Source organism: Anabas testudineus, chromosome 23 (genome assembly GCF_900324465.2).
Source record: "Anabas testudineus chromosome 23, fAnaTes1.2, whole genome shotgun sequence".
NCBI lineage: Eukaryota > Metazoa > Chordata > Actinopteri > Anabantiformes > Anabantidae > Anabas > Anabas testudineus.
This window is the reverse complement of record NC_046631.1, coordinates 7,384,637-7,397,973: the sequence shown is the minus strand read 5'-3', so window position 1 is coordinate 7,397,973 and position 13,337 is coordinate 7,384,637. Positions and strand designations below refer to the sequence as shown.

At 40.1% G+C, this 13,337-nt stretch overlaps 1 long non-coding RNA gene across 1 annotated transcript in view; it reads right to left on the bottom strand.

Moving 5' to 3' along the window:
* Window positions 1-12,114: 12,114 nt before the first annotated feature.
* The window catches only part of LOC113162886, a 35,396-nt gene continuing 34,173 nt past the window's right edge, over window positions 12,115-13,337 (bottom strand). The window contains exon 3 of the long non-coding RNA XR_003298850.1: window positions 12,115-12,260. This is a non-coding gene — a long non-coding RNA (uncharacterized LOC113162886). The remainder of the gene's footprint in view (window positions 12,261-13,337) is intronic.

Below are 13,337 nucleotides of genomic sequence, written 5' to 3'. Positions count from 1 at the left end.
CAGGGAACAGAACTCAATAATTCATACTAGGGACTCATAAATTTCAATGAGTTTCTAATTAGGAGGAGCCCAGAGTAATTGTCTCTGAGGTGGTTTTAACAGGAGGAGGATCATGCTGACAGACTGACAGTCCTGGTGGCAGCTTGCTGCAAATCACCTAATTATAAGTAGAAGTCAAACTTTCAGCTTCTAATGATGATTATTTTGGCTTTATTGGGTAATTTTGCGACTCACAGAGGAAATAAGGGAGGGAGAAAGTGCGTGACTATGGGATTATGTGTGGTTGTTATTTTAAATTGATGTTGTTGTTTAAATTGACTGTTGTAGCTCTTGTTGATGCTGTCCTCTCTGTAGGTTGGCACTGTGTGACTGTGGTTCATGCCGCAAAGAGATTTTTTACGCAGGAAGTACTATCAGAAGCTCCCAAAAGGCCCATGTTTCGCATTGTTTACGGTTGCTGAAATCAACCCAAACAGAAAACGCACAGAGAGCTTTGAGTACCAAAAGTAGATAAAATGCATTTGCAAACCTTCAAAACAATAGCAACAAGCAAACGATCTGCAATGATCTTCGTCTTTAGTGGCGTTTCACCAGACTTTTGAGAATGACTCACCTTGATATCGATGTTGTGGAACCATAGCTTTGTGCTGTGTTTGTTTCTGAAGGACAAAGTAGTTGCTTATATGTACTAATGGCAGATAGGGTGTTGAAAAATCTCTCCTCTTCATAAGCATTACACTCAACATACAATGTGATTTTCTACTAATACAAAAACGAGCAGCGTACAATACCAATATCCCCCCATGTTGTCTGTTTCGCTGTTCACTTCCTGACCTCATTCTGAATATTGTACAACATAACAGTCAAATGATTGGCAAGAATAGATGTTCAGTACAGATTAATGATGACATTAAGTACTGAGCTCAAGAGATTTCAGTAGATATATGTATATTTCTTTACCTTTGGTCAGCACAGGCTCTTTCCTGTGTTACACTGACAGACTGTGGAACCAGCAGTCTGTCAGCGTAACACTGTGTTTATATTCACATTACATTGTCTCATCAAGGCCTAACTATTGATCACAAATGAATGTGTTTTTTTGCATTATTCCCTCAAAGGCGCTAAGAAGACGATGATATCGGCTTGCTATTTTCGCGTGGACATCCGAATGCCTGCTAAGTACATTTGCTTGACTGAATTGCTGCTAGAATTCTGCAGGGGATGACTAACATTCAAGCAGAGTGAGGCAGACAGTGTAATAACAGTAATCACTTAGCGGAGTTCATTTACAGCGGTAAAACAAAGGTCACTGACATCCCCATTTGGGACGTCTCATGGATATTAGACACTATTTACTGATGGAGGATAATTTAGAGAGATAACCCATAAGGGTGGTGGCTGTGGCTGTAGAGGGATATCCAGAGGTATTTTGTATGTGTGTGAGCACATGAGCTTTGGCTTGGCAGGAGACACCGGACAGGTGGATGCTCAGCCAGCCAAAGTCCCATTACTTGCTCAGGGGGCAGCAACAGTGTGTGTCTTTGAATGTGTGTGCGCGTGCATGCATGTGGTAATTACTTTTTCTCTGTGTGCGTGCATTTTGTGTGTGTGTGTGTGTATATGTGTGTGTGCAGACAGGGTGATTAGAGATGGGTGGCGGGTGGAGGGCTTGTCAGAAGTTATCTTCCCATCTCATCTCATCATAGGCAGTCTGGCGGATTCCCTCGATGGCTCAACAGCCTGACGCCGCGGTGCTGCTGTCAATCGGGCCGTCAACGCCTGCAGAAATCGATGCCAATCTCCCCTCTGTTTCTATTTTTAACCGAGGCTCAGCACCCAGGCCTTTGATAAGGATGCTGCCTCCTTTTGGCTCTCCTCTTCGCCTCGGATGAGCAGCCCCCCCTTCCAACCTCTTTCTCCTCTCCTGCTGATGAGAGGTGATAAGAGACAGACGAGATGCAGCTAAAAGCTCAGACCTGCCTGACACTCTGAAACAGGCTTTCATGGTGGAGAAAATGATGATTACTAGCACTATCACAAGCAGTAATAGCCACAAAGGTTATAATATTATTAGTCAAAGACATGATTGCATTTTAGATTGTCGCTTTTATCAGTGCTACTACGACTGGTACTTCAGCTACAACTATTAACATGCAACCTGTACATTTCTCATGACTTTCATTGAATAAAATATAGATATGCCACAAAGGGAAATGCTTGATTAAAATTATAGCTGGAACAGATGTTATTTAGCTTAAGTACAAGACTGGACTAGAAATGTAATCTCCTTGGGTATGAGAGTAAAAAGTCGTGCATTTCAAGATGTGAAGATGATAATGTACCACTGTGTTATTTTATTATTTTCACAAAAACTTTCAATGCTATTTAAACATAAACATTTCCACATGGTTCCTAACTTGTAGATGGGACCTGTGTCAAAATGTAAATGTACTATTATTATTATGTCCTCATATAGATCTTTCTAAATGATCATGAAATAACCGTTCTATGTGTGACCAGGCCATGTTCCAGTGTAGGAGGTGTGAATTTCTCTGCAAAATAAAATCAAGCTGGCATCAAGCAAATCTACTAAGTTGTGTTTACTGTACTTGGAAACTTGGACGTAACAGACCATATTTCAGCAGCAAACATTCATGCCAGGTCTTCCAAAGAGGTTACTTAGCGTTTAAAAAAGTATTCTGCTTTGTCTTGCAACAAGCCTTTAATATCAGGGGAATGATATGAATATGATGATACTGAATGATCTACATTTTAATTATACGTGTTACGTAGCATTCTATTGTTTTGGCATGTTCTGGGTTTGAAGGATCTTGCAAACTATAAAAAAACAAACAAAAAACAAGCAGGAATTTAAGCAGCTTGGTTGTTGCAACTAAAATTGATCAGAACAGTGACCCAGAGTATTTAAAGGACCACATTTGTAGGACTGAAGCAACCCGCCACACTAAAGCGCCGGCGATACCGAGTTGTGCTGTGGTGCTGAAACTGGTAGTATTAAATATTTGTATTTCTGTGCATGTAATTTGTACATGTATATACACTTATCAGCCACAACATTTGAAATATCTGCCTAATTTTGTGTAGGTCGTAAACTGGTATTTCGCCCAAGACATAAGCATCGTGTCCTTCGATTGTGTTAGTCTTTCTTCCCATTGTGCCATCTCTTTCCAGGTAAATGACACACAGACGCCTCCTTCTTCCATTGCTATATGGTCCAGTTCTTGTGCAAACTGTGGATGCTTTCAACATTGGACAGGGGTCAGCGTGGGCTCTCTGACTGCTCTGCAGCTAGGCAGCCCCATGTACAGCGCGCTGTGATGCACAGTGTGCTCTGACATTTTTCAGCAATTTGTGCTACAGTAGCTCTTCTGCAGGATAAGACCACACTGACTATCCTCAGTGATTAACACTACTGAGCCTTGGTTAGCCATGACCCTGTTGCCGGTTTGCAGATTGTCTTTTCTTTGAGCTCTCTTGGTGGGCACTGACCACTGACACCCCACAACACCTGCTATTTTGGAGAGGATCTGAAACCAGCTGTCTAGCCATAGTTGGACCGTGTCAACGTCTCTCAGATCTTGTGCTTGCCTATTTTTCCTGCTTCCAACACATCATCTTCAAGAACTGACTGTTCACTTGTTGCCTGACGTACCCCAAGCGGCTGTCAGTGGTTTTAGTATTGGTGCTGATGAGTGTGTCTGTACAGGTTTTTTTTTTTAAATTGCCCACTTCGTAGCCAATTATCTGCATTTTCCGTCTGATTTGACAAACATACAAACATGTTAGCTGTATGAAACCTCCGAGGTGTCTGGACGTTTTTTTTATCTTACATCAAGGAGCTACACTACACTAAACTCATAGTTTGTATTTATCCTCTATCTCTATCCTCTACCTAAATCATCATTGTTCACCACTAAAACACCAGACAAGGGAATAACCTTCAAAGGAAAAAAGTTTCTTCACTGAGCTTTGAGAGTCATAGGATCTATACCAGTGGGCACTGAAGCTTTGTAGTGATTTTACTTTCATTTATCACACATCTGTATACTGTCTAGTAGAAAATACCCAGGTGTCTACAACACTTATCACCATCTGACTGCTGTATTGTTCTTCCTCCCACACTGCTTGTACTTGTACTGGCTGTTTTGTAGAAAACTCCACGGTGCTTTGTCACCGCTCAGTGCATGTTACGAACAGGAACTCCTGGAGAATGAATTCCCCTCTCATGAGTTTGACTTCAGGTGTTGCACATTAATAATCACATGGTCCTGTGAGTTTCTCCACTGGGAGCTATCATGCTGACGAGAGTGAAGTGGAGCTGGGAGTTGTTGGTTAGTCACAGATTAATCATATGTGACTCTGTGAAAATTGCGAGGACCGGAACATGTTTTGTTTTTAAAGTTAAGTGTTTAACTTTGCCTTTATCATTTATCATCTTTTTCCAGCTTCACATGCAGAACTTGTTAGACATTTCAAAAACCTTCCTGAGTCTCTGACTTTGATACAGACCCCGCAGCAGGAGTGAGAAGGCGAGACAGCCTGCTGTTTAGAGTCTTATGCAACTGAGAGGTCACACGTTTGACCCTTGTGCCAACCAGTGCTCATCAACAGCTGTGTGTTTTGGCACTGTGCCCTTGAGCAAAATAACTCTAGCTCTGTTCAAGTCATTATACATTGGAGCACCATCCCACTATTTAAAATATCATAAATTGTCCCAGTGTGAAACAGGAATAAATTGACCTTAAAACTCCAGTTTTCACTTGTATTTGCTGCGTTTTAGATAAAGATAAAATATCTTTTGTAGCATTTCTTTTGGAGTGTGTCTATCTTGCTGTAAAGTTGTTGGCAGAACTTAATTCAAACATTTTCCCTCTAATTGGTTGTTTTTGTGGAACGCCGGATTAATCAGCCACGGGGTATTTAATGTTGTTTGGGCAGCTGAGAGGTAATACAGCCAAACCATTAACATATCATTAAAGAGTCCTAAGCACTGTAATTGCAGCCAGAATGCTGACGCTACACTCTCATTAAGTGGACTCTGAGAGGAGACGTCTTGTTGTGATGGGTTTCAGTGAGATGCGGAGAAAAATCTGTGTAACTCAGCACACTGTTGTCTCAATGGGATGTCCACGGGTCACACTGTGAGCAGATTGCTGCTAAAATGCCGTGTAGGCTTCTGGACGACACCTGAATTTTCATCATTCAGAAGCTGCAAAATAAGGCCTCAAGTTACATGGTACACAGGAACAAATCTTTAACCACGTTACAGCCACAGACGGGGCGCTGTGGTTGGTTTAGTCCATCCTTATGGTCAGGTTAAAATATCTGCACAACTACTGGAAGAATAGCCGTACAATTTTGCAGATAAAGTAAACGTCCCCAGATGATGAATCCTATTGAATTCTCATCTGGTGTCCATGAGGTAAATATTGTGATATATCACTCACATCGTTGACGCCCAGGAATCATGTGGTGTATCAAGGTAAAGTATTTAAAAACAACCCAAGACTTTAAGGATTTAATAAGTATTGGATGGTTCTCTCCAATTTGGTGCATGTTATCCTCTCCTAAGGGTGAAATTTAAAGATGCTAATCCCAGATCAGGTCAAACATTTTGTTTGTCCACTTAGGTCTATGTCTAAATATCTTCAACAGATATCAGCTCATTCATATACTTAACAAAGACAGGGAACGCAGCACACTTTATTTCTAACCATCAGCTTATTAAATACGCATAAAACTAATAACTTTGTGCAATTGCAAATGGTAGTAAACATTGAGCCTGGTAGTTATTAGGATGTTAGCAAACTCTTAGCCTTGCTTATTAAAAATTTAAGTGTGATTGTTTATCTGAAGACACTAACACAGCAACCTGGTGAGTCTGTGTGAGCGCGTCAGTAGGCCTCCCTCACATAGTTCACCTGGTAAATCCACTGAGCTCATGGAGGGAGATGTAAATGAACATGAGGAGAAATGTTAAAGGTGGATTTAAAGCTGATTAAACACAGGGATTATACAAAACAATGTTCACATTAATCTGAGGCTGGATTTGATATTTTTTGTTCATACTAGAGGCTAAACTTTATGACGAGACTTGTATTTCTCCCTTGTGCATAAAACTTTGTGGTATTTTAAAGAACCTGCACAATAGTGTTGACTCGTTCTCTGTATCTATACTTTGCAGAACTCATCTGTGTAAATATTTGACAGACTTTCTGGTTTAATTACAGATTCCCTTTTGTGAACTCGCCCAAATTTCAGGGATTATCCAATTACCGCTTGTGTGCCGACAAACAAGGGGGCCTCTTTGCCTTTCGCTAATTGGAATGAGGAGTGGTGCCAGTGCTCAAAGGAGAAGCCTATCATGGAGAATTATTGAATAGAAATAAAAAAATAAAAAAAATGGATGTGTGGTCTGCCTTGGGCTGCTTGTGAATTTCCTCTTATTTCATCAGAAAAGAGATGGCTGAGGCGATTCCCCCAGACAACAGCCAGCTGGTGTGTGTAGGCGAGGTTTGCTGCCCAAAATCTGTGAGAAAGGGAAGGGAACGACTCATGCTGTGCCTCTGCAATTCATCCTCTTTACCAGAGTAACCCCTAAACAATCCTTCAGCTCGCCTGCTGTTAGGCATCTTTGTGGGATAACATGGTGCAGCAAAAATGACATCTTCATTTTTTTATTCAATCACTGTGCAACTGTGGGGTTATTTTTGATAATTTCATGGCTTTGACATACACTGAACAACATATGCAGCTCATACTGCACTTACTGGGTCTCTATTATGTATTTCAGAACCTTGTGTCTGAGCAATTTTCATTTACTCAAGCTTATTTGCAGTTAAAATCTTGTTACTAATAGTTCACTGTGTTCTTCCTGATGTATTCCTTCTGCTCACTCGCTGTTTGCACTATTTAGCTACATGTTGTTCTCATAAACCAGTCTGCCTCTTGTGTTGACTTTGCCCCAAGTTTTTATCAGATCCTGTGAGAGGTTCAAGTTAAACAGTCTGACTTACAAGAAAAGCCCTCTTGTAAAACTGGAAACTGGAGGCCTCGTGTGCGTTTGTGTGGCATTGGAAAAAACAACATCAGAAAAAAAATAAGTTTGACAGGCAAATAAAACAAGAGATATGCAGCAGGTTGAACAGGCATAATTCATAATTTATTGAGCAGCGCTGACGTTACAACAGGGAACAAATGAAACAGAACACAAAAGAGCATTATTTATTACAGGAAAATCAAAGTGTAGCCTGAGGGAGGTGGATACAGTAGCACAACGCTCATACATTAAACCCACTGTACACAAACACCACATCATTGCTGCTGTCAGATGAAAACCCCATTTCTCATGTTTTTACCTGAACTTGAGGATTATGTGACCTTGTACAGCTCAGTCATAAGCCGAGGACTCTTGAAGGCCATTGCCTAATTTAAAGAAATGCACAGCTGTCAACGTGAAAATGAGGCTGTGCTGTCTTATTTCACTGAACATTTTGACATTTTGGAAATGTGAGGTTCGCTGCACAGTCAGATCGCAACCGGGGAAACGCGGGAAAAGGCATACTCACCCTCAGGTAAAAACAGAGGATGGCAGCAATCTATTCAAACACAGCTTCCCCTTCATATGCCATTGGTGTTTTAAATAATGCATGCTCTTTCCCATAGATGCTATAATGGTTGATTCCCACCTTTACATTCCCATGAACCTCGCAGGTTCAGGATCGAACGCTGGCTCAGCCTCCTCTAATGTGTCTCCCACTTGCTATGCTATTCTCTCAGACCTCCTCACGTCTCTGCAAAGAAGAAGAAGAAGAAGAAAAAAACTACGTAGGAGTGGGAACCTGAAACATAAATTAAACCGATAATGCAAGCAAAAGAAACTTCCCATCCCACCCACTGAATATTAGATCATAACAACTTACAGCCTTGAATAAATCATTAAACCCCAGCAGACTATATCTATTGCAGTTTCATCTTGAATAATTATCCACCTCATGTTGGTGCAGAAAAGTAATGTCACACAATTGCAAGCATGTGTCAGATTCTTGTAATATCCAGGGATTAATAATTCAGGTTTTTGGATTCCGACAACAACCCATTTAGACGTTTCTTCTGTTTGGGAGGAAAGAGAGAGTGAGCGGCGTATTTTACAGCAAATACAAACACAAGGTTGACATTTAAACCCAAACCCCTCAGCACCCAACCGGACCCAGCAGCAAGATAATTTGAATTTCTTGCTTAATTGGTTGACACTAAGTTCAGCTCAGGCAGAGAGACACTGCTGATAAATAGCATTATCAGCCATTTTGAGGCGGCCTAAATGTCTTGGACCTAATTTGTGAGCGGACAGGAATTTATGGGGTTTGCACTGAGCTGATTTACGGTTTTCACGCTGATGCTTGAAAAGATTTAAAAAGGGCAGTATAACTTAACAGGAAATCTTTAGAAGGGGAACCCTTGTAAAAAAGCATATGTGAAATAAATCCATAATAAAAAGTCCAAAAACCAAAACAAATGCTGAATAAACAAAAGAACTGCAATTGCTGTCTCATGAAAACCATCTCCAAATTTGTGTTTTAGCCAGGCTGACAGCACTTTGAACCAGAATCAAATATCTTGACAATTATCATGTATTTCCATGACTTTTGGTACAGACATTCATGGTTTTCTCAGCCTTCTGCGATATTTATTTCATTAGAGACCACAAGTGAAATCTGAATGTCTGGGTTCTCTTTGAACCTCATTTAAAATCCCATTAGCATTTGTAACTACCCTATAAACTAAAACTACAATGGGAACAGAGCCTTTTCCAACAGTATGATGTGCGACCTCCCATATGTTTAGATAAAAATTGCTACCACTACGTTTCCACTAATCTACTGTTATTGTTTAATTAATATTTATAATGAGCACGTGTGAGTCTAGCGGCTAGCTCTGTAACAGCAGGACAGAGGTTTTAACTGACCTCATGACCTCTTTGGCATAGTTTACTTTTCTAGCAACTGCTGTCATGGATGGTGATTTGTCTGAGAGTATCTAAAGCAAATAATCTAATTAATTACATGCTCTGTGACTAACTAACTATCTAAATTAATCACATCAATTTCTGCTGTGAGAGTATTTAAAGGTATTTCAATTCAAATCTACTTTGGCAGATAAATGAATCAATGAATTAATGACATAAGGTTAGATTGTGAAACTCAACATCTCTCTCTGTTTGGTTATAACATTCAGAAATATGACCTAATATGCTGAGGAAAGGCAAAAATGCAGAGGACAACGCTCCTATCAACAGTTCCTAAAAGTTCCCTCTGGGTGTTAATACTCTGTGTTAAGTTGTTTTAATGTGTTTAATTTTCTGTCATGACTTACTCCACAATATTTAATACAGTAGCTTTATAATGATAACGCATTATTTCAACAGCCCTAGTGCAAAGTAAATGCCTATTTTTTCCAGTTAGACAAAAGTTCGAGATAAATACAGACACTCACACACTAAGTCACACTAAGTCATTTTTGTATAAGACAACGTTGGAACAACTTCAACATTTTCTTTGGTTTATAATTAAATACACATAAAACTTATTTCCATATGCCAGATGTGCATTGTGTTTCGTGCTGCAGAGAAAATGTTAGCCTGCTATCCCAATAAACTAAGATGGTACACATTATGTTTACGTTAAATTAGCTTTTTTTTTTTATGTTAACACTGAGACAGCAGCATATATCTCGAAGCACCACTGTGTCTAAGTAAAGAGCAGAGCTGCTAGCTTGGCTGAACACTCTTACTGTCGTTTAGACGAAGTCGAGGATTATGTGCTGAGAGTGCTTTGTCCAAAAGCTGAAAACAGGAAAATATGTCTTAAAGCAATAAAAGTTGAGGTTTTGGAGGTTTTCACAGTAGCTATATAAGAAATAGATGGTTGAAATGTGCAATATTTTACACATTACCTGTCCAAAAAGAAAATAGTTGTGTTTTTTGGGGGGGGGTAATGGAGGGTTATGTTCACATTTCTGGAGGCGTTACAGGTCTGATCAATCAAACAGAGAAGAAGAAGCGTTTCATAACGTCCTGCCACAGATTCCTGTGTGCAGTATGTTCACACATCATTTCACAGGAGAATAAAACATCATGTATGACCTACCTCTGCAAATAGTTTCATTTGTGGCATCCGCTCCTCCTGATCTCTACTGGAGGAACTATCCAGCACCAGTTTTTGTAAAACGACCAAAGGGCAGAGAAATGCAAGAATGAGTTTGAGATTCAGGGCACATGCAGCCAACATGCAGGTGGGAAAAGTGTTAACAAGTCCAAACGTACTGCACAGTCTGCACAATTGTCTTCAAACCAATTGTTCAATGAAGTGTTCTTAAATCTGGTTTAACGATATAACCTGGGACAATAACTACTTCGAGGTGATGTACTATTTTTACAGAGTGCAGATTCTTAATAATGGGCAAGACCGTCATGTGAACATGGCAGCTGTCATATCCACAGGAAGCTCACTGCGTGTGCTGGCCAGCGCGTTGAGCACTCACCGCGTGTTTAGTGGCTTCTACTCCTACATGAACCCATCTACCATCACGTAGGAATAAAAAGCCATAAGACACAACAGCAATCTCACAGGAGGGAAGAAAAAGAAGGAAGGAGCAAGGAATTAACAGAGGAGTCCCCGTTGCAGAAAAAAAGGAGGGTTTGTGCTCTCAGCCAGGAGGATGAGCAAAAGTAGGAAAGTGCATAGAGTGATCTGCATGAGGGCAGGGAAATGGGGATAGAAAATGGATTTTGAAGAGGAAGGGAAAAGGGGAAACAGAGAGAAGAGGAGCCCATTTCACAGTCACTCAAAGGGTAGAGGTAACTCACAGGTGATACAACTATTTTCCATGTTTTCCGTTTGTCTTTCTCTCAGTTTGATAATGAGCAGCAGATGAATATGTATCGCAGGCATTACTACACTCTGAAATTCCTGTGTGTAAACTCTATTTTGATATGCTCGGAGCAAACTGCTCTGATGAACCCAACCAAACTCCATCTGCTCTGTTTCCAAATACACATATTTTCTTAGTCTTGCAGGCAGACGCACACGTTTTAATGTGTAGTTTCAGGCAAAAGCAAGCTCGTGTTTTTTCAGATGTTACACAAATAAATCAAATCTAGACGTGCTCCCACTAATATCCACTTCATAGTCTGTGTTTGCAGCTCTTCTGCAGTGGAAAGACGGTCACGCCCGCGTGTAAAAAGGGGTTACAGTACGAGTGTGTGCACGCACAAGTCAGCCACGTCCAGATAAATATGTATGACTCCACCGCGGTAGGTTTCCTGCTTTGTATGCTAATGATCTTATACAAGTTTAATAATGCTACTGCGGTGCTCTGAGGGTGGGGAGGTGGAGGAGGTGGTGTTGGGGGATGACACACCGAAGAACAGACCCACAGATCATCGCATAGGCCTCACAAGACGGGGCGTGAGTAGTGAGGTAACAGATTACATTAATCTCACTAATTAGACTGCAGAAACGCTGGATTTCCATGCACTGATAAACTAGGCCATTATGTTATGTATCTCGATTTGAGATACTTGCCGAAAACATAATTTCAGTGGCCATTATGGCGCTGTTCAAATATTAATCTACAAACGAGAATTCAATGTGTTCCATTTTATGTTACTTTCTTTTTCTACTGCACTGTTTTAAATATACTGTAATTTCTGGCATCTACATTTACTTGGCAGCTGTAATACTTCCTAATATGCAGATGAAAATAAAATGACTACATAACATATGATGCATTATCAATTACCTGCAAGTATATAAAGTAGTCCAAATGTTCCAAATTGCAGATTACAGATGAATTATGTCCCAATATTTTAAATAGCATGGATCTCAACATATTGTAAAGATGCAGTTTTACTACATTTACTAATATTGTCTCCACTGCTGCAGTATTATACAACTCAGTACAATATACTGTATATAGTCAAAGTGCTCACCACTCTAAGAATACTACTGTACTTTATTTGTACTGCATGAAATAAACTTGCAAAGGAGTACTTGAATAGAGTTGCTAGCTCTACTTTAAAAGAAGAAGCATCACCTAAGTGTAGTGCACCTAATGCACTTAATGGACAGATGTCTTCCTTGCTTCTTTTGTCTACTCTCTGCCATCTGAACCTTGCGCAAAAGGGTGCCAGCATTCAGTCTCCTGGTGTCGCAGGTCTCTGCATCAACTCCTGAAGGATCCTGGAACAAATACAGAAGAGAGAGAAGAGAGGATGTTATGTGTAAGAATAATAATTCAGCCTGAACAGTGGAAAACGTATTACTCTGCCACAGCTGTTTGTTGTATTTAATAAGTAAATACCCGATGAGTCAGTATCTTCAAAACTCCGACTCCACTAAGAAATTTGAGCACATTACTCTAAAAATAATTTCTTTCTTCCTGAAAGTTTCCAGACACACCCACAGCTTCTTCAAACTGCCATTAGCCACAAACCAATTATGTCCCTTGTTGAGCAGCAGTGACTTTTTTTGTGTTGTGCAGTTTACAGTGTTTAATGAAAAATTAAAAGTTGGCACACTTCCTTTTTATACATGATAATATCTCCACTGAGGTAAAAGTTGTAGACTGGAGGTGAATTTAGCACTAAAAGCTATGAGGAATACAGGTAAACTGCTCCATATGCTGCAGTAAAAATAGTGTACCTGCGCATTTTGGAGGAAGGACTGACCAATCTCATGAACAAAAGTTTAGCTTTTAATTTATCATCTAAAAAGGCTCTGGAAATTGTTTGAGATAACACTCCACACAATGAGCTGTGACATCTTCATTGAAAAATGATTGATTGGGCTGCCAGGGAGAGAGGCTGTTTGAGAGACAGATCGCTCAAACAGTCAAGCTATAAAAGCCCAATAATATGATGAATGGTCTATTTACCCAACAGATGAGGAGAGACTTGCATAAAGATTAAACGTGTGGTTTTTGGACGTGTCCTGGTCACAGAATAGATAGAAATTTGAATAATATGTCTGTGTTCTCTGTCAGGGAGCAAGTTGGAAATGAATTTACATTACGAGGGATTTTCGGCTCCGAATAATGCAGCCTGGCTAATTTATCAATTCGGAACGTCTTGCAGCAGGAGAAAAAATGGGTTTATCGATTATGAGGAATGTTTTTTTTACACCTGTGTGGATTTTCACCTGCACAAATCCCACAAACACAAACAACCGAGGGTCTGAGAGAGCACAAATAAGTGGGCATTTGTGTGATTCATTCTACTTTTACTATTACTATTACTACTTTGAACATATTTCTTTGTG